Source organism: Culex quinquefasciatus, chromosome 2 (assembly GCF_015732765.1).
Source record: "Culex quinquefasciatus strain JHB chromosome 2, VPISU_Cqui_1.0_pri_paternal, whole genome shotgun sequence".
NCBI lineage: Eukaryota > Metazoa > Arthropoda > Insecta > Diptera > Culicidae > Culex > Culex quinquefasciatus.
This window is the reverse complement of record NC_051862.1, coordinates 167,545,350-167,554,130: the sequence shown is the minus strand read 5'-3', so window position 1 is coordinate 167,554,130 and position 8,781 is coordinate 167,545,350. Positions and strand designations below refer to the sequence as shown.

The window sequence follows — 8,781 nt, the reverse complement described above, 5'->3', positions numbered from 1 at the left end:
AGCATCACAAGTCCTGCCAAAGACGAGACAGCACGACGAGGTGGTTCATCCACGCCCGGCCTTCCTTTTGATGGTCACTATGGTCACCGCAACTACTTCAAGGCTCGGATGGCCAGAAAGAAGAGCCGGGTGATTCAAGCTATTAGCATGCTTATCGTCACGGAGAGCGGGTTCCACCAGCACAACAGACCAGCCCGGGCATTGAAAAAGCACCGGAAGAGGAAGTCGGAGATTTCCACTCTGTGGACGGCCAGGAAAATAGTCCATTGAGGAAAAGCGTTTTGCTTGTTAAACTTTGGCGGCAGTGTTGCCAGACAGTTGTTTGGGAAGCCCGGGTTGGAAACTTTGTTGTTACTTGGCGAAGTTAAGTTCAAAAGATTCGCCTAAGTCGAATTGTTGAAATTCCCTGCATATCAACCACCCCGAGTGTAGGCAACCACTTGAAGGAATCAAGCTGCTTGCTTTGAAGAGCATATCCCACAGAGATACCTACTACTAGCCAACAATCTAAACTGCCCACTGCACAGTTGAGCAGTGCATGAAGCTTTTCACAAAAGTCATTTCATTTGGGGTGACTTCTGCCAAAGAAAGCCAGACTTGAGGGGGAGCAGCGCATTCGCATGATGCTTTTCAATTAGCTTTCTTGAGGTGAAACTTGAGTTCATGTTGCAGGATCTAGAGAAATGAAGCAGTCCAAATCCTCGTCCTTCTTCGCAGAACATGGTCCTTCGGAATAGCCCAGAAGATTGTTTGACTTTTGCTAAGACGATAAGGCGTTTTGAGGACAATGTCCTTACCTCGAGCTGCCAGCTACCAAAAGAGCCAGGATTCAAGATGTTGGACAAACAAACAGAGTGGACCAGAGACCATAAATTGGATACTGCTTAATTAATTTGAATAAGACTACCTGGGAGAGTAACGAAATTGCGACTCGTTCGTTTGCATCCATCTGGAATGCTGCTGACGTGGCGTGGGTGTGTGACTCTGGGCGATTAATAATTGGCTGCTATTGCATTACAAAGGTATTCAAATGATTTGGCCGCACCACCACTCATTGGAATTTGAAACCACGGTATAAATTACGAACCGAACAATGACTATGGTGCGCGCTAAATGGACACTTGGAACAGCACATTTACATAATTGTGGCTGGATTGATTACTTCGGAAACGGATAAGAGCATTCGCAACATTCGCAACAACTCCAAGGAACAATAGCCAAGCGAGGGCTACAATGTTGCTTCCTAGGCGAGGTGGTACTTCGAAGAATCTCGTTCGACAGGAACCCGGCCAACCGTGCGAATCGCCAACCTGTCTCGTTCCGTTGATTAATGGTTCCGGCGGAAGCGTCTTTTGATTTATAATTTACGCGCCAGAACACCGAAGCTAGCGACCATCTTCTTGGTGCAGTAGTCATAACTGGTCAGTTGTGTGAAGACCAGCAACTTGGTAAATCAGTGGTTTTCAAAGCAATTCTATTTCTTGTGTATCTTATTTCATCGAAGAATCTTTGTCTTTGCCTTTTACAGACCTTTTTCAATAAACATTCTAAGATTTGTAAATGGATTTGCATTTTTTTATAATAGAAATACAGTAGTTGTTCGGTAACTGGGCTGAGAACGTAGCCCAGTCACCGAATGTTGCTCGTTAACTGGGCTGAACAAAAAATAACGAGGGGACCACCGATGCATAATATTTTCCAGATGGAATATAAAAATAAAAGTTACTCAAATTTATTTACAATGCTTACTTTTCATTTTACTTTAATTGTATCTTGAAATTAAACAAAAATTTGAAAAAAGTTTTTTATTTATTGAATATGATTTTTGCATCCATTAACCCCTCGGTCATTTTGGTTTGTTTTGATTTTTTGACGTTTGACTGCTTTTTAACTGGGCTACGGCCCAGTTATCGAGCGCCCAGTTAAAAAGCAGCCCAGTTAAACAACGCCCAGTTACCGAACAACTACTGTACTTGTTTTCTGTTGCAGACTGTCCATAAAAAGGACTATAAAAATATTTTTTTAATTGTATCTTGAGAAGGATTTTTCTGATCAATTTGTGCCTTAGGCAAAGTTATTTAGGACTTTTCAGAAAAAGTTATACACAAATTTTCAAGTTAATTACGTAAAATAATCATTTTCAAGCTATCGCAGTAATTAGTCAAAATTCATTTAGCAGTGTTGTCAATTTTGCGACAGTAATAAAATACTTATAGCTACTTCAATTTTACCTCTAAAAATAAGGTTAAAAAACCTGATATTCAACAAATTTTAAAATCAAGATTTTTAAATGGTATGACTGCCTGATGAATTTTGACCAACTTTTTTCAAAGCTCAAAAGATTCCATTTCTTGTCAGCTAGAACATTGCCAAAAATGAGAATTTCCAAAAATAATACGCGTTTTTCTCGGTTAACATGTTTGGCATAATGGCCGGATTTTTCAATTATAAGCAAATGGACTTGCACCAAAGAATTATAGCTTTTAATCAAATTGTTTCAAAATTATTGGGTCCAAATATGCATTTTTTAGGGAAAAGACAGCATTTTTTTAATTTATGTGTAACGTTTAAAAAATCATCCTCACTTTTTACAAAGTGCACGAAAAATGTTGGTTGTGAAGAATTTTGTTTTTTTATTTTGCTTTAAACTTAATTGCAATTATTATTTTATTATTTTAAAATTAAAAAGCGGTATTTTTTTTGAAATCGATCTAAAAGAAGTTTTTTTTCAATTTTACCCTTTGAAATTTATTTTATTTAAACTGCTTATGAACTCCAACAATTCGTTGAATCCGAATTAAGTCACTGTCCCAGCGTAAAAATTTAAGACAAAATTTATGTATTCTAAGTAGAAAATTGTCTAAAGATTCCAAAAATGCTTGATTTGAGAACTTCAATGTAGTCGATAGATAACGATTTAAAGTTACGTTACAAAATGAAACTTCACTCAAAAAAAATATTTTTTGTTGTTTTTTTTCTGAAAAAATTTAAAAATTAAGACTGAAAAAATAGTAAATAAGACAGAAAATATTAAAATGTCGTGTTTTTTAAAATAATAAATTTTTCATGAACCAATCAACATGAAATTTTAAAACTTTGAGTGTTATTAGAAATACGGTATTATGCGAAAAATAGTTTTAGGGTATAAGTTGAAAAAATGTGTGTTTTACACTTAAAACTGCAATGCCGCGGAACGAACAACTTCCTTGGATGTTTGTACCCTTAAATGTGTAAAATCCTCAAAAAAAAAATCGCTTAAAATTTAACTACTTTAAAAAAGATTAATTATAAATAGTAGCAGCTAAAACATGAAAGCAACTCTCTACCAAAACCGGAAATGGATTTTATTTGTATTTTTGAATTGGACCCAAACTTTGTGGGGGCCTTCCCAATGACCAAAGAAGCTTTTTATGTGTCATTGGTTCACCCATCACCCATACAAGTCTCCATGCAATTTTGGCAGCTTTCCATACAAAAATGGAACGTAAATATTTAAACAGCTGTAACTTTTGTTTGAATTTTTCGATCAATTTGGTGTCTTCGAGAAAGTTTTAGGTATTGTTGAGGACTATTGAGAAAAAAAAGGTACACGGAAAATTGTTTTTGCCGAAACTCAATTTCCCAAAATAAATATTTTTTTTATTTTCGAGATTTTAGGATATGTTTTTGGGGACAAAAACCCGAAACTTTTGAGCTATAGAGAAGTATGGAGCTACTCTCTACGAAATCGGCCGATTTCGACCATTTTTGTTTTTTTTTTTGTATTTTTTGATTTGACTTAAACTTTGTGGGGGCCTTCCCTGTGACCAAATAAGCTATTTTGCGTCATTGGTTCACCCATACAAGTCTCCATACAATTTTGGCTGCTGTCCATACAAAAATGGTATGTAAATATTCAAACAGATGTAACTTTTGAGTGCACTTCTGATCAATTTGGTGTCTTCGGCAAAGTTATAGGTATTGTTGAGAACTTTTGAGAAAAAAATAGGTACACGGAAAAAAAATTGCAGATTTTTTTATCAACATTTTGTTACTAAAACTCAATTTCCCAAAATACGTATTTTTTGATTTTTGAGATTTTTTGATATGATTTAGGGGACGAAAATCCGCAGCTTTTGAGCCATAGAGAAACATGGTCAAAAAATCTGCCGCCGAGTCATGAATTTTTGAAAAAAATAGTGATTTTTGGAAAAAATCGAAGTTTCATGCCAAAACAAGTTTGACATTATTTTTTAATGCAAAATTGAATTTGCAATCGAAATGTACTTTACAGATTTATTGATAAAAGGCTCCGTTTTCAAGATATAGCCACCGAGAGTTTGATTTTAGTTTAAGTTAAAAGTTCAGAAAATTTGCTAGAAAATAGGCTCAAAAGTTGCGGATTTTTGTTCCCTAAAACAAATCAAAAAATCTCGAAAATCAAAAAATACGTATTTTGGGAAATTGAGTTTTAGTGAAAAAAAAAGTTGACAAAAAAAATTGGCATATTTTTTTCCGTGTACCTTTTTTTAATCAAAATTCCTCAACAATACCTATAACTTTGCCCAAGACACCAAATTGATCAGAAAATTCACTCAAAAGTTACAGCTGTTTGAATATTTACATACCATTTTTGTATGGACAGCAGCCAAAATTGTATGGAGACTTGTATGGGTGAACCAATGACGCAAAATAGCTTATTTGCTCATAAGGAAGGCCCCCACAAAGTTTGAGCCAAATCAAAAAATACAATTAAAATCCATTTCCGGTTTTGGTAGAGAATTGCTCTATGGTAAAAAAAACTGCCACAGAGTTATAATTTTTTTTAAAAATAGTAATTTTTGGAAAAAATCGAAATTTTATTCCAAAAAAATAAATATTGTTTCGGAAAGATCGGAAAATTTTACGAATGTTTCATGTTTTAAAATTGGAAATTAGACCATTAGTTTCTGAGATATCGACATTAGAAAATGGTGGGATGTTTGAGTCAGACTTGGAAAACTTCAATTTTCATGTTTCTTTTTCTTTAAGCAGTTCAGCAACCAGAGGCCCAATCTTCAACGTCTCTTAGACAATTTCTTAACATATTTTCAAAACTTAAAAAAAAATATATTGGTCACTCATGGTTGCTATTTATAAAAATCGAAAAACTGCTAAAAATTCGCTACTTTCGGTGGCTTTATTTTTTTCAAAAATTCATAACTTGGCAGCAGATTTTTTGACCATTCTTTTCTATAGTTCAAAAGTTGCGGGTTTTTGTTCCCTAAAACATATCAAAAAATCAAATTTTGGGATTGAGATTCTGTAAAAAAAAAGTTAATGAATTAATCGGCCGTTTTTTCCATGCTCTTATTTTTTTCTCAATAGTCCTCAACAATACCAACAACTTTGCCCCAGACTCCAAATTGATCAGAAAATTCACTCAAAAGTTACAGCTGTTTAAATATTTACATACCATTTTTGTACGGTCTCCACAAAGGTTGAGCCAAATGAAAAAATACAAAAAATAAAAATGGTCGAAATCGGCCGATTTCGAAGAGAAATACTCCTGAGCAACAAAATTTTAAACCGACAACCACTGCAAAGCATAACTTCCCCACGTTCCAGCAAATCCAGCTCGGGGTGGGCGTTTTGACCAGAGCGAAACATTAACCTCTGTGATTATCACATCGTTTCCAATCGATTGCATTTCTAATTGATGACGATTTGGCGCGGCAGCCCGGTGCGGTGTACTGTACGTCTGCATTGTGTGCAACCTGGGTCCCAAACCCTGGACCTGGCGTCTTTCCAGGAATGTCTGATGGGCGGTGGTGGTCAGTGCTGGTGGTATCAGTGAATGAAGCATTTTGTTCATTCAATTTCGCCTAAGTGATGGGTTAATAATGGAGGCATGCTGGCATTATGATTATGGGAACGATAATTAGCTGCATAGTTCAAGTCGGAGGGTTGTTCACCATTTGGGAATGTTAATTGACAGTTGACAGACTGGCATAAACCAAGTTGTATCAAGGTTTTTGTTGTACGTTCCGTCTAACATTATTTGACTTTAACTTTTGAGGTAGTACACCTTTAAGACCGCCGGTGATTTCGATTATCGCTCTGTGATATCAACTGAGCAAAACTTCGTCTTACCTACTTTGAAGCGCAGAACCTCCTCCCAGATAATGACTTTGCTCGGCAAACCCATTACACCTGGTTCAAATCGCTCCGCGATAAGACCTCAAAATCCTTTGCATTCCACTGAATGAATTGAATTTAGCACAAATCAACCTTTCCCTCGGAACATGGGAAGATAGCGTGGGTGGTGGCGATTTCTCCTCTTCCGGCCAAAGTCTGGCGAGGTTCTTCCTCCCCAAGATCGATTACTCAGATTAGAACCCGCCTTGGATTTTGGCCAACCCCCGGTAGGTAGCACAAGAAGCAGGAGTGTAAGGAGTGTAATTCAATTTCCCGGAAATCCAATGCACTATTTATTTTCTTTTTGCCCTCCCCCAACGTTCCAGAGTTACGCGGGGGAAGGTCGTCCCGACTCCTCAAGTCGAGTCCTTGCCGTGGTGGCAGAAATCAAATTTCCGGCGATTTAGAACACTGAAGAGGTCGATTTCGCAGGCTAAATTTCGGCTCGAGGGGTTGGAAAAAAAATAGAATAAAGTCGGTTGTCACTGCCTAACTTGGGGCTGATTTGTTTGGCTTTCCACGACGATATCGGTTTCATAATAAATATAGTGAAGCGTGCAGCCGGCTAAGTCCAAGGCACTTCGACTGGATATTTCGGATCAAACACTTTCACTCTCTTTCACTGTCTCATTTACTGACTGACTTTATTTGATTTCAGCTTGGGTTTTTATACTAAATCTAGTTATTTATTTAATTATTTAATATCTTATATTTTTACCCCCACTCTAGTTTTTGATGTTGCATAATATATCCGTCCTTTTCGGTTTCACTCCAAAAATTCTTCCTCTAACTTATATAATATATTTTTGTCTCATTTACAACCCCCACTCCAACCTGTATTTTTCTTGATATAATGAAAAGTTTCCTTAATTCTCTCTTTTTCCCAGAATTCAACAATATATAACTCTCTTTTTTTTTATTTTTATTTATTTTTCCCCCCACTCTAAAAATCCTTCCAAGTTATACATAATATCCTGGCCTATTTTATTTCTCTCACTCTTAAATTCCTAATATAAATGTTCTATTTCTTTCCACCGCGCTCTAATTCTCAGATTTTTTTCTCAGAAATTAGTCGCTGTCCTTTTATGACTTAACCCATAGATAATGTAATCTTTATTTATTTTCCAGTCGTGCCTGTCCTTTTTTCACAGATATTGTTATTTGTTTGTTTCTCGTCGGGCACCGTTCTGCGCGTGCCACTTAAGTGGGTCATAAAAGTGTTGTCGGGTTTTCCCGTCCTACGCTCCTAATTGATTTTTATTTGTCTTCCTTTTTCTTACAACTCTCCTGATTCGCCTTTTCCTAATATTTTCGTTTTTAACAGAGAAAATCTACTGTGAATTTTTCTGGTAAGGCGAGGGTCGCTTCATATCCCCACACTTACGAGCTAGATGTTCGTCTGCTAAAGACGATCATCTACTGTCAGCTATATGTTGGAAATTGGTTAGACTTAATATTTAACTTAATTTTGATTGTTATTACAATTGATTCTGTTCGATGATGATGATTATTAATTGATGATCTCGCTGATGTTGTGGCTGATGAAAAAACTATCAACCTTGATGTTGATGTTGTGGCTGATGAAAAAACTATCAACCTTGATGTTGATGTTGTGGCTGATGACGTTCCTTCCGTGTTGAAAAAACAAATTATATTGTTGTCATATCCACTCTTCAATATCAATCTTACGGTTTAAAATAATCAAGTCATTGCTTGGTTTTCAGTGAAAATGATTCTTGCCAACTTAATCTGATACCATTCTGTCTATGTCGTTTCTTTTCCAGCATATTTGAAGAAATTGTGTGGAGATTTGCGTCAATCCTTTATGTGTGAATACACTGTGCTATCCATTCGGTTGTTTTTAATTTGTAGCGAATTGCAGTTCCATTCATTTGTTTTGATCAGCATTAAAATGTGATTATGCGGTTTCATCCAATTGTAACGAGTAGCGATTGTATAGTATCCAATTGTTTTGATCTATATCTGATGTTCAGATCATGTTTCATCCTTCGTCTCATGAGTTAATCGTTCATAAAGTATTCGGTTCCATTCACATTTATTTTGATTGAACAGATATATCTTTCCTCCACACAAAGTTATTGCTGCACTGCTGCCATCGATTTTTCAATTATCAGATTATCAATCCATTTGAATCAAGTTTCACCTTTCACCTCACAAATCCTATCATACCTCAACCGTTTTCGATTAATTGTTAGAGCTCGAGGAACTTCTGCGATGCTTGTTGATCTTGATGTCCCATTGGTGAACTCCGGAATCTTAATTTAATAAGTGTAGTGTTTGTGTATGTGGGTTTATAATTTAACGTGTATTTGTTTTTTTCACTTAATTTTAAAACATTTTACGATCTTTTAAATTGTATTGTTGCATTGTATTGATTTTTCTTATCATTATTATTATTATTAATTACTATGCCCAGTTGAATATTTTACCTTTTTTTAAATGTGTAAAGTAAATCTTCCCCAGTTCCTGATGGGAATACCCGTGAAGAGTATCGGAGCCGGCATTTACAAAGCGGATTCAGTGGCAGTTTTTCACTCAACTAATGTTAACATGGCGACCTATGATGTCGTGATAAGGTCCAGTTTGTGACGATACACTACCTTC

At 36.0% G+C, this 8,781-nt stretch overlaps 1 long non-coding RNA gene across 1 annotated transcript; it reads right to left on the bottom strand.

The window, feature by feature from the left end:
* Positions 1–6,773: 6,773 nt before the first annotated feature.
* Positions 6,774–8,474, bottom strand: LOC119767805. Its single transcript, XR_005277719.1, has 2 exons — positions 7,754–8,474; positions 6,774–7,714 (listed from the first exon to the last, which is right to left on the bottom strand). It is a non-coding gene; the product is annotated as an uncharacterized LOC119767805 (long non-coding RNA).
* Between the last annotated feature and the right edge of the window lie 307 nt (positions 8,475–8,781).